General features: G+C 43.1%; 2 long non-coding RNA genes across 3 annotated transcripts in view; one reads left to right on the top strand and one right to left on the bottom strand.

Moving 5' to 3' along the window:
• The window catches only part of LOC123617850 (uncharacterized), a 324,334-nt gene that overhangs the window by 231,175 nt on the left and 75,047 nt on the right, over nt 1-18,112 (bottom strand). The gene's annotated exons all lie outside the window — the stretch shown is intronic.
• LOC141579584 (uncharacterized) overlaps nt 1-18,112 on the top strand; it is a 49,172-nt gene that overhangs the window by 29,348 nt on the left and 1,712 nt on the right. Inside the window, exons 4-5 of the long non-coding RNA XR_012511239.1 lie at nt 14,758-14,893; nt 16,012-17,034. This is a non-coding gene — a long non-coding RNA (uncharacterized LOC141579584). The remainder of the gene's footprint in view (nt 1-14,757; nt 14,894-16,011; nt 17,035-18,112) is intronic.

Raw genomic sequence — 18,112 nt, 5'->3', positions numbered from 1 at the left:
TCCTCTGTGAACAGAAACAGTTTTACATCCTCCTTTCCAATTTGGATGCCTTTTATTTCTTTTTCTTGCCTAATTACTCTGGCTAGGACTTCCACTATTTTGTTGAATAAAAGTGGCAAAAACAGACATCCTTGCCTCTCCTGACCTCAGAGGAAAAGCTTTCAGTCTTCTACCATTGAATATGATGTTAGTTGTAAATTTTTCATATATGGTCTTTATTACATTAAGATAGTTTCTTCCTATTCCCAGTTTTCTGAGTACAGATTTACATTTTTTAAGACACTTTGGCTACTCAGTGGAGAATGGACTGGGTGGGGATGAGCTGATAGCAAGGAGATCCTTTTGGAAGCTGTTGTACTAGTTTAAGCAAAAGGTAATATCATCCTGAATGAGGATATTATCAGAAATGAAGAGGAGGGAACAGTTATAAGATACTTTTAGGAAATAATGTTAATAGATCTTAGTGATTGATTTGATGTGCTAGAAAGGGAAGGGTCAAGGATGCTTTCCAGCTTTTCTGACTTGGGAAACTGGGTAAAGAGAACCCTAGAGAGGGATAGTTTGTGAGGAAGGATGATGAATTAGTTGAAGATGAGGCACTCAGGGACAGGAGGTTAGACAGAAGAGTCAGAAACTTGATGAGAAAGGTACAAACTGGAGAAATTTAGATGTATTTCCATCCAGGTGGTGGTCAAAACCATATGTATGGATGAGTTGAGCAAGGTTTACAAAAACAATTGCTTAGAGAGACCACGCAGGTAACAACCATAACAAATGGACCTGATGCAATACTTTAAGGGGGCCCTAGGGCCTGGGGCAAAAGGATCATCGTGTCCTTCCCAAAGACTTTCCAATATAATCGGCCAAGCAGAGACTGCTGGCTTGTGCGCAGGCCCTCTCCCGTCCCATCGTTCTCCCTCATAAACCTAACAAAATAGGCTCCATCATTTTAACGGAATTTCAGGGAGCGTGGTCGACCAGTGGGGAGGTAATTAGAGTCAGGAGACACCCCTTGCCTTCCCCCAGCACACTTGACATCATTCCACAGAGGCAGATGTGGTTCCAGCTGCAATTGGCTCTGTTCTTAGCAGCATTACTCAGAGCAGTGGCTGCTGGGAGCTCAAATCTGGGAGCCTGGGGGTCCTTAACATGAGACTGCCAAGAGATCTCAAGGCCGAGGCCAGCAGACCTGGCTCCTGTTTCAGAATCTGGAAGCACAGTTCTTCAAAACGTCAACATATTAATGACGTGCTGAAGGCTTGGCTTCCCATGCGTGGGATATTTGGAAAGAAAAAGTTATTTTCTGTTGTTATTTTTATATATAAATAACACAATTTAACTTTTCAGCACTGCAGAGAGGTCTGAGTAGCCAGGGTGGAAGATCCCCCACCAGGGTGCATTTCTGAAGCCAGTTCTTGCACGAGCCTGAAGCTCCAAGGGGAGTCAGGCTTGAGCAGCCAGAGGTCAGCATCTCTGTTCCTGTTTTTCATATGAATGGCAGGCCAACTAGGACAGAAGATTGAGACAACTGGCCTGGGTTGTTGAGGCTGTTTTTTGAAATGCTAGGTTGAACAAACTTATCTTGTGATTTTTGCCTCTTTGATGGCTATGTAGACCAAGGAGGAGATTTTAGGAAGCTCTTTCCAGTGACAGAAATAATTAGATCCATTAAGAAAAACAGCAAGCAAACACACTCATCCTTCAAAGCCATCTGCATCCAAACCTTTGCCTATCTCATTCCTTTGGGCCCCATGACAGTTACTTCTATTTTGAGCTGAACTAGACCACACTTTGGGCTTCTCAAAGGCAGAGAGAATCTTATTCTACTTGTATATGTATCTGTTCCAGGGCCAAGTGAGGTACCTCATGCACGCTCAGTGTTTGAATGAATTAATGTACGGCTTCATTGTTTCATTAAGGCATTGCCCCTTCCTTCACACTGCTTACTTCGTGTATCTTCCATATAACATTTCTTTCTTTTAGCCTTTGTGTTAGTTGCCTAGAGCTACCATAGCAAATCAATACAAAGTGGGTGGCTTAAACAATAGAAATGAATTGTCTCACAGTTCTGGGGGCTAGAAGTCCACGATCAAGCTGTCACAGGATTGGTTCCTTCTGAGGGCTGTAAGGATGATTCTGTTCCATGCTTCCCTCTCAGCTCCTAGTGGTTTGCTGGTAATTTGATGTGTTCTTGCTTTGTAGATACGTTGCCCCAATCTCTGCCTTCATGTTCACGCGGCATTCTCCATGTATTCACAGCTCGACTTCCCCCTTAATAAGGGCGCCAGTCATGTTGGATTCAGGGCCAACTCTACTCTGATATGACCTCATCTTAACTAACTTCACCTGCTCTGACCCTGTTTCCAAATAATACCATATTATGAAGTTTTAAAGGTTAGAATGTCAAATTATGAATTTGAGGAAGACACAATCCAGCTCTTAACCATGTTTCACATCTAGTGATTTTCACAGCACTCTCCATGCTCATAGCTTTCTCTAGGTCAGAGATTATATCCTGTTCTCATAAGACTGAGGTGTACTAGAAGGATCTCAGCTCTAGAAGAAGTCACTGCTACTTCTTGGCCTTGGTTTTCTCACATGTAAACTGCAAAGTTAGGGTAAGTAATCCTTCAGGCCACTCCCAACATTGAGATTCCTAGATTTTTCTGGGAATCAATTGCCCCAGGGCCTGCTGTCATTTCTAGGCATTCTTCTTTCATCATTAACTAGCAGCAGAGCTCACCATCAGTACGTGATTGTTAACAATCAATGGCATTTCTCATTTTTTATTCAATTATTTGCAAATCTTACACAGTTTGTTAATCTACATTTTTTTTTTTGCTGGGTGTGATGGTATACTCACAATTTAATTATTAATAACCTTAAAGAAGATGTTATTCAAGCAGTCTGAAAGAAGTTCACACTCAGTTGTAAAAATGATGATCTAGCCTTCCCTGGCTTTCTGTTGCATTAAAGAACAACTAGGTCTGGTATCTGCCTGGTATCTGTGTGGCCAAACATATTTTGCTCACCTTTATCAGCCAGTCCTTTCCTCTATGCACATTTCTCTAGCTACATTATATGTATATGTCTCTGTGCACCTCTGTGTACGTTATCATTATTAATATCCATTCCTACCTTTATGCCTCTATTTTAGGTATTCTTTACACCTCACATTTGGCCTTTTCCCATCATCTCCTACTCATCAATCAAGATTTAGCTAAAATGTCACCTCTTCCAAGAAGCCTTCTCTGACCTCCTTAGGTTAAAGAACTCACTCCATTCTCTGAACTGCCATTGTATTATATATACACTCTTCTTTCACATTTAATCACTTTCTACTTTGTAGCAGAGGATTCAACATCACCACTTTTCAGCTCCAACTCTGAGTAAATCAGCTAAACTCTCAGGTCTCAGTTTACCCATCTGCCAAATGGGAACAATTATGTCCAACATCTATAGTAGTTACGAGAATCATTTAAGACAATAAATGAGAACACAGTAGGTGCACAATAAATATTAGTTCCCTCTTCACCATCACCCATGTCAGGTTAAAGCATTTGCTTATTTCTGCACCCCCCCCCCCATCATCCTCTAGACTAGAACCTGATATTTGCTGGATGCTTATAAGAGATGGATACACAAATGGATGGATGGTAAATTGAATAACCTACGAGAAAAGTTGAGAATACTCAATTTAGGCTACTACTTTTATATAAGCAATGCCAGAGTTGAGTCTTCATGGTCCAAAATCACGATCTAATTAGTAAACAAACAAACAAGCAAAAAAAATTTCTAATTCCCCACATATAATCCCTCACCCCAAGTCCCTAGCCTAAAACTCACACATTATTTATTCATTCACTCCCACTGAGATACTCTAAACACTAAAGCTGCCTCTTGGCTGCTATATTCAGGCCTGCCTTTCTCCCTGGTTTTGCTTATTCTATGTATTCTTTCCTCTTTCCCTCCATCTGTTTATCAAAATTTACCTGTTCCCTGTGCTAATCACTTAGGGTTTCAATTACCACAGAAAAAAAAAGTCTTTAATTGATGGCAGGAAGGGCTTCATACAGTGCTAGCCAGCCTTCACAGTGGTCCCTAGTGATCCTCACTTTATGATATTCATGCTCCAGTGTAGGGCCCTGTCATGTTAAATAAGGATAAATTGGGTGATCAATAAAATATTGAGAAAATGTGAGATGTCCAAGGTGAGGTCATAAAACACATTCTTGATTCTGTCTTGGTTCTGGGATTGCTCACACTAGGGGAAGCTGGTCACCACGTTGTGAGGACACTCAAGAAGCCCTGTGAATAGACACATATGAAGAAAACCCGGGGCCTCTTGCCAACAGGCAGCACCAACTTCCCAGTTATATGAGAGAACTACCCTGAAAATGGATTTTCTAACCCCAGTCAACTCTTCAGATGACCTCAGCCCAGACCAACATCTGATTCAATCTCATTAGAGGCTTAAAGTTTGAACCACCAGCCTAATCACTCCCCAATTCCTGGCCCACAGAAAACATGAGAGATAACAAATAATGTATTTTTGAATTGGGCCAGTATGTTTGGAGGGGATTTGTTATTAGATATCTAATACATTGGGTTACCCAAGAACTATTGACTCCTTATACCCGAAGAGTAAGAGGACAATTCCTGGGTTCCAGGAAGTATAGTGAGAGGGAGATTGGGAGCAGATGCAACTATCAAAGCCTCTTGAGTTCCTACCAATTAAAAGCAGAAAATACTTCAACCACTTTGTAAAACTGCATGACAGTGTCTACAACAGGTGAACATGTACAAACATAAAAATTCAGAAATTCCACTCACAGATATGTACTCAACAGAAATGCATGCACTAGAGACACATGTAAGAATTTTTCTAGTGGCATTATTGATAATAACTAAAACTCAGCAACCATCCAGTAGAATGGATCAATAAATTATAGTATATTCACTGGAACACTGTACAGCAATAAGAATGGTCAAGCTAGACACAACTCAGCTACACACAACAACATGGATGAATGTTTCAAACAGTGTGTAGAGTAAAGAAAGCCAGACATAGGAACACCTATCTGTGATTCTATTTGTACATTTCAGAGAGGGCAACGAAGGGGCTGCTAGGGTGCTGGTGATGTTCTGGTTCTTGATCTGAATGCAGAAACATGGGGCAGATTCCCACTTGGAAAAATCAGTGAGCTATACATTTATGATTTATGCATTGTTCTGTATGTATATTTATTTCAATAAACAATGCACCTTTAAAAAAGGGCAACCGACTTTAAAAAAGGAATGAGTGTACCTGAGAGCAGTACAAGTTCAAAAAGTTTCTTGCTTTATATTAAGGAGGGAGATGGGAAATTCCTGGTCTGTGGTTAACTCGCACTGGGCCTCAGTTGCCTAAAATAATAAAATAACTATTAATGTTTTTACGTACCAACTATATACCTAAAGCATTATGTCAAGCAAATAAGTATAACATTGCAATTAACTGTAAAATAATATTTCAAGACAGAAAATAGCATGCTCATTTTACAGATGTGGAAACAGAAGTCAAGCTGTGGAGAGCTGACACCACAGCAATCCAGCCTCAACTGGAGACAAAGATGACACTCTAAAGATGGTGCAGAAACAAGCTGGAGGAAACCTCAGAGGCCACCTCACTAGCCCAGACTGCTTTCCTTTGGACTGTTAAGTAAGAGAGAGAGAAACCTATTTCACATAAGCCCAATGTGGGGGCTCCCTGCACCCTCCCTAACATACGTGGCTTTACAGGAGGAGGTGAGTGCACAGAGACATGTGGACACACACCTTGGCCACTGGCCAATAGCTCAGCCCTCAGAGAGCAGATGATTGGGTCCCCAAGGGAGAGATCAAACATCTCCCTCTCCCAGCTAATATGAGTGACTGCTGCCTTTTTAGCCTCCTTCTATTCTCCCCTCTTTTTTTTTTATTCTAAAAGAATAGGAAGGCAGCCACAGAGGGACTTATAAGGTCCTCTTCGTGGCTGACAGCACAGTCCCATATACACCTTTTTACTGGATCATCACCACAAATATGTGGGGTAGGAATTAACTTAATTTCCATTTTGTTGGAAAACTAGGTCTCAAATAAATGCCTTGGTCACATTAATAAGTGACATGGAGCCAAAAGTTTTTCATCAGTCCTGGTCTCCCTGGAAAAGCACCTACATGGAAACTTGAGGCCAAAGAAGGGTTCCTGACAAATGCCTTTTCACCATTCCTGTAGAGCAACATAATTCAGAGTTACAGTCCAGGCCTCCTCTATAAGAAAGTAAATAAATGCAAGAATCTCAGGAACCTTACTTTAAATCAGCCTTACTCTCTGTCCTTACCAATCTTAAGTTTAAGTTGAAATAACTGGACAGCCTTATGACTGTAGCCTAGACTTTGTCAAAGTCACATTTTAATAAAACTTAATAAAATTCAGGGCCTACAGCACACTTGTTCTCATGAGCCTCATGACAAACCTGTAAGTATTTTTTCCCCATTTTTTTTACACATGGAGGAACCGAGGCTCAGAGAGGTTAAGCAACTTGCCTATAGTACCACAGTGAATAAGTGAGAGCCTCCATGTCAAACACTCAGCTCTGGGTCTGGCTCTTTTGAAGTGTTTAATAGAACATTAGTTACTATTTTGAATGGTGAGTTGGGACTGAAATTGAAGTCTGGCTGTAAATCTGCAAGTCCACTTGGCCTCTCTCCTGAAGATTTTCCTCTCAGATCTCCCTGTCCCTGAGGCTGCCTTGGTAACCTACCCAGTAATTATGATGACATCTCTGACATGGTGCTTACTTCTGTGCCAGGAACTATTCTACATGCTTCCATTTATTAACTGTGCCCATGCCCTCCAGCCGGAGACCACCAGGAGTGATCTGCAGCTGCACGCTGGCCGGATTGACTGTTTGCAGTGAGGGAGCACGCACATCATAGGAGCGATGGGGTGTTTCAGTAGACGGTGTTAGAAAGGACTTATGGAATGTGGGCTTCTACCAGCCGAAGTCAGGTGATCCTGGAGAGGGTTCAAGGAAGCAGGGGTTTGCTCTATACCGGGTGCTATCAAGAAAAAAGGATAATTCGGATTTGATATCTTAGTGAATCTTACTGAGAAGAAGGGGAGAATAGAGAGAGCCTAAAGAGGTAATTAGTTAAGAGGCGGCAGTCACTCACTCATACTTGCTAGGGGAGGGGGATGTTTGGTATTTTTGTGGTTTCCATAGTGACCTTGTTTTTGTATGCACTAAAAAATATATATATATATAGATAGATAGATATAGATTTTATATATAATTATATATATAATATACATATATAATAGCTCCTTTTTGGTTTCCTTTGTGAGATTATTTATATTCAGCAAGACAACACCGCAGCCTGACAGCAAGAGCCAGACTAGCACCTAACAACACAGGAGGCCTTGCTTTTAGTGCTAGGCCAGTTCACAGATGTCCGGGCTGCTTTTCTCTTGCTCATTTATTTACTCTTCACGAAAGTTCTATTTCTGATTTAGATCCTATTAGCATCCGAGATGAGGAACATGAGATACAGAAGATTTAAGTCAATTGCCAAGGTCACACAGACGACAAATGAAAGTGCTAGGGCAAGAACCCCGGCAGTGTGGCCTAGGAGATCTTCCCTCCTAAATACTGTGATATTCCACCCCTGCACTTATCTCCCCAGGGCCTAATCCCATCAAATTCCCTCGCTTTACCCAGACAGTCCCATGGCTAGATTCCACGGTGGCCCAGACTCAGCCTCTGGAAAACAGCTGTAGTTCCTGACCCGAGAGCCTGCCTGGATCTTTCACTCATTGTCATCCCAACTCTCTGGGAACCTGCTCCGCCTGTTTCACTGGACACCCCCTCCCACCCCACCGCAGGCATCACCTCCCCAATGTCCTCCCCACCCTGGTGAATGAGGCTTGCTTCTGGAGGGGTAGACTTAGGGCCTGCCCAACCCCAAGTGCCTGTTGTGACATCCTAAAAGAATCTGATGAAGGCCCCCCAGGGTGTTAGATGCTGCCTGCAGGCTTGGAGGCAGTGCAGTGTAGAGAAAGCACTAGCTGAGCCCCTACTTAATGCATCTATGTCCTCTGGGCAAGTTACTTCTCTGAGGTTCAAACACTGTAAGTCTAAGGATGCCAGTGACTAACTCAAATTGCTGCTGGAGGATCAGAGGAGATCATGTATTATTCTTTTGGTGGAAACTGAAAAAGGGATTACATTTCCCATCTGGGTTGATATAGAACAGACAAGAGAGAGCGAGCAAGGGAGGGTGACAAAAGCTAGAAACCATCCTGTGCAGTGGAAGCCTTTTATAAAAAAAATTTTTTAATTGAAGTATAGTCAGTTTACAATGTTGTGTCAATTTCTGGTGTACAGCACAATGTTTCGGGTATACATATACATACATATATTCATTTTCATATTCTTTTCCATTATAGGTTACTGTAAAGATTTTGAATATAGTTCCCTGTGCTACACAGTAGGACCTTGTTGTTTATCTATTTTATATATAGTGGTTAGTATCTGCAAATCTCAAACTCCCATATTTATCCCTTCCCATTCCCTTTCTCTGCTGGTAAACACAGCTTTGTTTTCTATGTCTGTGAGTCTGTTTCTGTTTTGTAAATAAGTTCATTTGTGTCTTTTTTTTTTTAGATTCCACATATGAATGATATCATATGGTATTTTTTTCTCTTCTGGCTTACTTCACTTAAAATGATGATCTCCAGGTCCATCCATGTTGCTGCAAATGGCATTATTTTATTCTTTTTCTTCGTCTTCCCCTCCTCTTATGAGATGGAAGGTGCACCCAGTTGGGGACAATATCCTAGAGGTTACAAGCACAGACACTGGCATCTGATTTTGTGGTTCAAGTCCTTGTGCCATTGGGGCTAGTGTGTGGCCTCAGGAAAGTTACTTACTTCTCTGGGCTTTTCTCTCTTCACGTGTGACTAGGGGACTAATGCTGCTTTGCACAGTAGTTGTGAAGGAGCAGAAAGTTGGCATCTGTGGAGTGATTGGACCAGGGCAGTCTTCCCACTGAGGGAGGTTTCCTACATTCCCCTGACCTTGCAAGGGTTTTTGTATTTGAAAAGAGGCTGAAGGGGAAAGGGCAGTCCTAACTCCAAGGTCTGAAAAGCAGACACAGCCATTTCAGGCTTCAGGGAGCTGGGGGTGGGAGGGCATCCCAACCCACATCAGACAAGGACCACCTATTGTGTTCAGCTCAGTGCAGGTCTTGGCCTGCCAACATGAGGGTCCAGGAAGAGTTTCGGTTTTGAATGGGCTAGGAATGTAAGATACTGAATGTACCGGAAAAGTACTGGATTTAGCATCAGAATAGCTAAGTCCTAGATCTGGTGCCACCTCTTTCTGGTCTTGCGGAAGTCACTTAACCTCCATTTTTTTCTCCTCTCCCTCCTCCACAACAGAAGGGAAGTTCCTATAAAGCAAAGAAAAGCATCTATTTTTCAGTCTTCACCACAACTCTCCAGTATGTAATATCATCATGCCCATTTTACAGAGGAGGCAACCCCAGCTCAGAGTGGTCAAGGAGCCTGTCTAAAGGCACACAGCCAACAGCAGCTGGGCTGTGAACCAGGCAGCCAGACTCTAGAGCCTGTGCTCTCAACCTCTCCCATGAGCACGAGCAACATCTCAAGGTTTCCTCTTTCTCATCTGAAACCCTGGAAGAAGAATTGCTGCCCTGCTTTCTGCCAGGCTGCTCTAAGGATCAGACGGGCTGATGGATGTGACTGGGCTGTGCTCAGTTGACTGGGAGATCCACGGTTGAGATACGGTGGGGTCCCGTGGCACTGTGGCTTCAGAGGGCACACAAAAAGACCTCAGTGTGGATGAGAAAAGCAGGTTTCAATTCAAGGCAAGGGATAGTCTTTCCACAATGAGTGCTCCTGATTGAACTGGGTGAGGCAGGAAGCCTTCCCAACAAAAGAAACACCAGCTAAGAAAGCAAGGGTGTTCCTTCAACACCCAAGGTAGGTACTGGGAGCCCCCGGCATAGGGCTCCGCCCAGGCAAGTGCACCATTCAGGGGGCTTTCCCTCCCCCTTTCCTCTCTTCTTTTCATGTTAGATGCTCCCCAGCCACTGTTTCCCCTTCAGATTCTGTGAATTCTCCTGTTTCCGTGAGGTGGCCGGAGCCCGGCATGACCTGAACATCCTCTGCCAACTTCATCACAGCCTCTGGGGCAGGGGTGGATATGCGGGAAAACATTTTCCCTGAATTCTGGCTCAGATTCCTTCAACATCTGTGGAAAACAAGGGAGTTTACCACACAGCCCTCTCACAATCAAACACTCAATTAATACTTGGCTCCTCAGAGTGACCTTTCTCAAGAAAAATACCATTTAAAAATTTTCTCCACCTCTTTCCATCTTTCAGAGAGAGGAAGTGCTGAGGCCAACTACGGAGAAAGAGGCTTCGGTTCCCCCCTGCAGACTGTAGTTCTAATACCCTGGGCCAAAGCATGCAGAAGGGACCTCTGCGCATACCCTGATGTGACCTCCACACTGCCTGGGTGGGGTCAGAGCGGGGACTGGGGTGAGGGCCTAAGGAGGGAGCGGTGGCTCCTTGACGGCTTTCTCTGTCACCCTGAGAGGACAGGAGAGCCTTGCTTTCTCAGGAACACTGGGAGAGGATGAAGATGATGGATGAGAGAGACAGAGAGACAAAAGAAGAAAGAGGGAGACAGAGAGCCACTATGATGCCATAAGGAATTCTCCATCCCTCTGCAATCTGGAACCCTATGACTCAAGGTGTGCTCCACAGACTAGCAGCAGCACCATCATGCATGAGCTAGAACTTGTCTGAAATCCAGAGTCTTGGGCCTCATTCCAGACTGACTGAATCAAAATCTGCATTTTATCAAGACCCTCAAGTGATTTGGAGCCACCTTAAAGTTGAAGAAGCACTGATCTACAGAGGATCGCCTCCCAGTTCCTAGCTGTGTTCCCTGGAAGTCCAAATCCCTAGTATTCATTCTATGGAAGTCCAAATCCTTCCCCAAATTGTCTGTGAATTCCCAGGGAGCTCTCTCAGAGTCACCTCTGGTCACGTCTGGAAAAACTGTTCCCCCACACGGGACAGTTGATAGCTTGTTTCACCCTCTCTTGCTCACGCTCTCTGTCTGTTCCATACCAAACCAGATGGGAAAATTAATGCCTTTGTCAGTGTCCACAAAAAAGCAACTCACACGGAGCATTTGTGTGTCCATGTAGGAGATTTTCCCAAAATGTGTTGAGTCGTGGAGCTTGGATACAACAACCAGTGTTAACCATTTTCTACTGAACACTAGATGTCTCTGGTCTTTGACCACACAGCCATAGGAAGTCTTCACTGGCCCCTTACCCCAGGTGTTCCCTACTTTACCCCATCTCCCAGGAGCATCTCATTCTATCTCTTCTCCCTGGCTTCTCTCCTCTCTTCTCCCTCCATCTCTCTCAGGAGGGAAACTCCTCTCATTTTCTCATATGGAGCAGTAATGACATCCCTTCTGTTGTCTTCACACTATGCTCTTAAGAGTCACCTTCTGTCCCACATGTCTCAAGAAGACAATTTCATGGCAGCACTATTCCCAATGCCACGAGATGGAAGTAACCCAAGTGGCCATCGACAGATGAGTGGATAAACAACCTTTGGTACATGCACAGGATGGAATCTTATTCAACCTTAAAAGGGAAGGACATTCTGACACGTGCTACATGAATGAACCTCGAGGACATTATGCTAATAGGCCAGTCACAAAAAGATAAATCCCATACAATTCTACTTACATGAAATATCTAGACTAGTCAAATTCATAGAAAGTAGAATGGTGGAGAGAGGAGGAAAACGGGGAGGAACTGATTAATGAGTACCAAGTTTCAGTTTTATAAAGATGAAAAGTTCTGGAGATGGGTTGCACAACAATGTGAATATACTTAACACTACTTAGAAATGGTTAAGATGGTAAATTTTATGTTTTTAACCACAATTAAGAATTAAAATTGAAAAAAAAAAACATCTGGGCAAGCACGTAGCCTTCTGAGTCTTAAGTTTCCTCAGCGAACTAGGGATAAATATACATGCTCTCCTCTAAAAACACCTCACAGGACTGTTTAGAAGCTCATATATTTAATGATTTTGAAGGGAAAAAGGCATTTTTTTTTTCCCAGGAGGACTTCTGGTGCCAGTGGTTTCGATGGTTCACTTTCTATTGTAGCCTATATGTCTCCCATTTCCTTCACTTGTCTTCCTAGGCTCCACCCTTCCCCTAGCCCTGCTCCTCTTCCTCCACCATTTCCTCCAATGTTGGTGCCTTAGTATTCATTTCCTCCCTTCTCTTATGGTTTTATTCTCTCTGGGATCTCACTGACTCTCAAGGCTTCAAGTAGCTCCATGGGCAGATGAACACCAATCTCTAACTCCTGTCCAGATCTCCTTCCTAATTCAAACTAGTTTATCATACTGTCTGCTGGACTTCTCCCCCATGCACCTCAGTTTGGCATGTTCAAAGCCAAATACAACACCATTCCCCACAAACCATCTTCTCCAAGGTTCTTACTCTCAGTGAAAGATCTAATAGCCATCTCTTAGGTTGCAAAAAAAATTATATATATATCTGGAAATCACCCAGTGACTGTTCCTTTCTCCTTCCCACCCTCACTCTTTAATGACCTACTCGAGACAGAAAGTCTCAGATGAGTCATTTCTCAAAGGTTCATTTCTCTCTTGGGTTACTGCAGGAAGCAACTGCAAGGTGGCTGTGCTCTGCTCTGCTTGTCTTCTTCATTTCAAGATCCAAGCTCGAGGGACATGCCATTCTTATGGCAGAGGAGAAAAATGACACAGCTGAAACTTTCAGTGGCTCCTAATATTTCTGCTTAGTCTTGGTCTAAATAACTCCCACTTAGGTTCCATCAGCTAAAGCAAGTCATATGCCCACATCTGATGTTAGTAATCTGGGGGAGTATACTCCTTCTCCAGAGTAATGCTGCAAATCACAGGGCAATGGCTGCAAATGTAGAATTCTCCTAACAGGAAGAGTGAAGAATTATTTCCAATAATATAGCACATGTCACTGTTTGTTTATACAGCTGGCTCTATCTGAAGAAAGACTGCAATTAGAAAAGTGCCCAGATCAGACCCAGCCTGAATCCCAGGAGGTGCTGGTTTCCTGAAGCGAAGTAGCTGAAGCCTTATTAAAAGAAAAAAAAGTGATATTAGCCTCGTGATAAAGAGGATCTAGAAGAGAATCCTACCTCAGTCCATCCAATGTGTAAAATGGCAGGAAATTCACTTCATGTTTTAGGCTCCTTCTAGAGTGTTTTTCACTTACTTATGACCTTTCTAAAGTAATCTACAGGAGTGAGTGCCCACCAGCAGCGTTTGTGCACCGTGGTGCCATCCATGGGCCAAGTTTGATCAGACCAGAGGAAAGCCTCTGACCCAAAATTGTTCAACCAGGTCCCATTTGTGGTAACATGGAATCTAAACAAAGAGGGCCAGAAGGCCAATCTCTCCTACAGTTGGAGTGATAACTCGTGAATTTGGAGGATGTGGGAGGTTGGTCATTCCCCCAACCATTCATATAGAGCAGCTGAGAAAGCCAGTCTTTAGAGAAAATGACAGAGGCAGCCCATCGGTCAAACAGAGAAAAGGGGTGAGAAAGAGGAGCAGCATTCCCCAAGTTTCCTGTAGCTTTCTTCTCCGCAGGTGTTGTCAATCTGGGGACCTTTCCTTGTGGCTCACACATGAGACTGGGTTCCCTGAATCACCCCTACATCTTATAATGAACTTTAGTGTAAGATAGCTTCAGTTGGTTTCTGTTGCTTGCAACCTAAAATACTTCAAGCTATTCACATTCACCTTTCTGAGCCTTAGCTGGTTCAGCTGAAAATCAAGATGATGATGCTGAGACACTGAATTGTTGAAAGAATCAAATGGGTGCAAAAAATTCTATACAAGTAGGAAGGATTATTATTACAGGAGAGGAATGTCATGGATGAGGTAAAATGGCTTAGAAAGAAGTCTTGATCTGAATTTTTGAAATGTTGTTTAAAAAATAAGAAAAATTAATAGTAGAAGCTAATTAGGGGTGTATCATAATATACCAGACACTGTTCTACATGTTTTATATGCATTAGCTCATTTAATCTTCAGCTGAATATTATTTTTTATCGGTTCTGTCCTTATGCTCCATTTTGCAGATGAGGAAACTAAGATATAAGAGGAGTTTAATAATTAGCCAAGGTCACATAATACTAGGTGGCAAGGTATTATTTTTGGCTTTTATATCTGTTTCCCAATCCATAAAATGGTACGAATGATAGATATTCCAGGATTGTGTTTTGAGAATTAACTAAAAACATCCTCATAAAGTATATGATACATAGCAAGAACTGACCCAATAATTTCTTCTGTCTAAGAACACTCATCATGAATCTATTTCCTTATTGCCTTGCAAATGAAGAAAGTAAGACATGCAACTATGAAGAGATAAATTTCAAATAAATAAAAGGCAATTCTGTTACCACAGCAGGAGATGGACTCATTAAATTCATTAACCCAAGTGGGGAGGGAATAGGCTTGAAAAATCTGTAGTGTTTTAATGAAACCTGGTTCAACATAGCCTCAGACAAACAATTCTCAGGACTTCTCCAGGGGAATTATGATAACCCACACTCTGCAGTGCTAATTGACAATATAATCTTTTTTTAAATCTTCTCAGCTTCCAGAGTGGCATGTCTCAATTGGATGTGAAATGGGAGAGGGCAAGGAAACTGAGAGGGACTCAATTGCACCATATCATGGGGGTTCTCCAGACATCATGTCATGTTACAGATAGAAAATGGGAGCTCCAAGAGGTAAGGGAACACACCTTCACTCCAACAACCAGGAAGTTGGACAGTTGGATTTCAAATACAAATCTCTCTGACCCTGAAGTCCCTGCTTTTGTCCCCATACCTTGAAATGCCTTATTGAATTAGATTGCTATTGCTGCTTAACAAATTACCCAGAGTCAATAATTTGAAACAAGATGCACTTATTATCTCACAGTTTCTGTGGGCCAAGAATTCAGGACTGACTTATCTAGGTGGCTCTGGCTCTGTCATGAGGTGACAGTCAAGATATCAGCTGGGGCTACAGTTATCCTCAAGTTTCACTGGGGATCTGGAGGATCTGCTTCTAACTGCCATGGCTGGCAATTTGGTTGTAGGAACAAGGCCTCAGTTCCTCTCCATCTAGGTTTCTCCATAGGTTGCTTGAGTGCCCGTACAGCTTGGTTACTGACTTCCCCCAAAGCAAGCCATTTGAGAGAGCATGCCCAGGGAAGCTAACCTAGTCTCTGAAGTCACTTAGAATCACTTCCGCCACATTTTATTAATTAGAATGAGACTATCCTACATTCAAGGGAGGGACCTTAGGCTCCACCTTTGAAGAGAGGAGAATTATGGACATATTTTAGACCACCACACTTAGCAAATGAGGAAGAATTTGCAGCACTGGTGTGAGTTGCCCAGCCTTTGCTTAAAATGAATCAGAGGCTTCCAACCCGTCAACATGACAGCAGGCCATGCATGCCCTACACACTGTGTGCCCCTAGCCTCATACCAGGTCTCTTTCTCCTTCATGTCACACACCTGGGCTGCTTTCATGTCCTCCAAAATGCTGCACTCCCTCCTGCCTGAGAGCCTCTCTAAGATGTTCCCTGGGCCCTCTGTGCCCTCCAACCTCCTCTTGCCTTGTTAACGTTCACTCATCCTTCAGGCCCCGGTTCAAAGGTCACCTCTTCATCAACCTTTCTCTGATCTCTCAGATCACATCAGGTCTGATCAAAAGTTTTGATGAATCTTTGAGTTTTTTTTTAATGATACTTTTCACTTGAAATTATGTTTGGATGTGATCATTTGATCCACATCTGTCTTCCCCACTAATGTTTGGTCTGTATTGAAACTAATTTTTCATTGACTGTCATCCCTAGGACTCTGCACAGTGCCGAGAATGTAACATGAACTCAATTAGAGATGTGTTGAATAATGAGTGCCCAGACAATGATCTTCTCATCGCTGGAAGTGTGCAAGCCGAGTGGAACCACCTCATTATAACTGTGTTTCAGGCAGGTTCTAGCATCAGATCAGAGTTGACTGGATGACTTTTAAAGCTCTTTGCCTTCAGGGGAGTCTTTGAGATTCTGGGAGTCTGTGAGTCAAGGGTCTCCACTCACTGGGAGAAAATTCTGCCTCCTTGGGCTCAGGCCTCAGGTCTTCTGGTTCCTAGGACACACTCTCTCAAGGGATGGCCGACTCCAGGCTCAGTGGGCAGCCTGATACTCACATCAAGCACAAGGAAAGGCTATGTTGGAAACCTTGGGAGCAGCTTCCTGGGGCTCTCTGGGGGCTCAAGCGATTGGACCCTCTGAGGCTCCTTTCAGAAGTTTTACAAGGTTAAGGTTTGCTCTAAAAATAAGCCCACAAGGCTTTTTAAAAAAGCTTCTAAAACCATATGTCCACAATGGCCATTTTTTTGAAGGGCCAGTGAGCCTTTAAAAGCTTCAAAAGCCACTACTTGGCCTGCCTCCCACAGTGGAGAAAGTGCAATGTGTGGTATGTTGAAAAACAGACCTGCTTTTAAGTCTTCTAGAATCTGCACTTGAAACATTCTGCTCCTACCCAAGGGGTTCAAGATGGAGATCAGTATGTGTGAGGCTTGTACCCCTGAGGCCAGGTTCTTTCCACGGTTATCAAGTGCCCCAAACAACCTCAAAACTGCAATTAGTTGCCCTGTAAAGAGATTAGTTCAAGTTTTCCTTTCCTGTTCCCTCTCTCCTCCCATAGGTCCCTTCAAATTATGGCATGTTGTGGATTATTCTGTTAAGCACACACACACCCAGGACTCATGGTGTGACCCAGAAAATGTCCACCCAGATGGAGTGCCTATCAGATGATCCACAGCAGATGAGGAAGAGGAGGAAGAGCACTTATTTGTTAAATTGTTCTTAAATCCAGTATGTGGCACATAATAGGCAGTTACATATTTATGTATAGATACTGAATATCTCTACTTTGAGTGGGAAGACAGGGATGAGTGGAGGCTAGTAGAAAGGATATCTCAATGACTTAGATGTGCGTTCTTCCCAAAGACATTTTACAATTTGCAGGGGGATTAGAGAAGACCATGGGGTATGATGAGCCATATTTCAAGTTCCTTGAATCCTTTAAGCCTCAGTAAGGAATCCCCTACTGACCCTTTTACATAATGAGGAAACTGAGACCCACAGAGGTTAAGATTATTGCTCATGATCCCACAGGTCTATCAGCCTCCATGTAGACACATCTTACTGCTTCAATAACAGAAGAAATATAGCTACCCACGAATAGCGATAGTGCAGTGGAACAGGGCTCAGCACAAGAGCAGTAGCAAAATAACATGATAGGGGAGTCAGAGAAAAGAGAGGTCCTTTCCAGTCAGATCAGAGAAGGTCCTGAAATAACTCCTTGCAGCCGCAGTAAAGTGGATTCTCTCTTCCTCAAGCCAGGAGACTTATCTTAGTCTCCTTCCTGCATAAGTGGAATTATTTCCACTTCTTCACACACATCAAAGGATAAACCACTCAAGAGAGACGACTGTCTACTAACTTCCGCTCAGAATCAAATATCATGGGGAGGGAAGGAACCAATCCTTCTATGACACCTTGACAGGTGTTCACCCAGCTTGTGCTTATCATTCTCAGAGACAGGGAGCTAACTATCCCATAGACAGTTCAGACTTGTTGAAAGTGATTTTTTCTGTCAAGCCACAATCAGGCTCCCCATGGTTCCATTCTGAAGTTTGGAACAACATCAAACTGGTTGACTCCCATGACCATAATGGCCCTAGAGATGCATGAAGACACTTTTCACGTGCACTCTGGAAGCTTCTCTTCACCAAACTAGACACCCCTGGTTCTTCATACTGGTATAAGAAGTAGTATGTTGAGTGAGGATGCATACTGGCTCTAGAAATAGATGACTGAGGTCTGAATCCTGACTTTACCACTCATTACCTGTACATCTTTGGGCAATTTACTTCACCTCACAGACCTT

This window comes from Camelus bactrianus, chromosome 13, assembly GCF_048773025.1.
Source record: "Camelus bactrianus isolate YW-2024 breed Bactrian camel chromosome 13, ASM4877302v1, whole genome shotgun sequence".
NCBI classification, from domain to species: domain Eukaryota; kingdom Metazoa; phylum Chordata; class Mammalia; order Artiodactyla; family Camelidae; genus Camelus; species Camelus bactrianus.
This window is presented reverse-complemented; position numbering and strand designations above follow the sequence as displayed.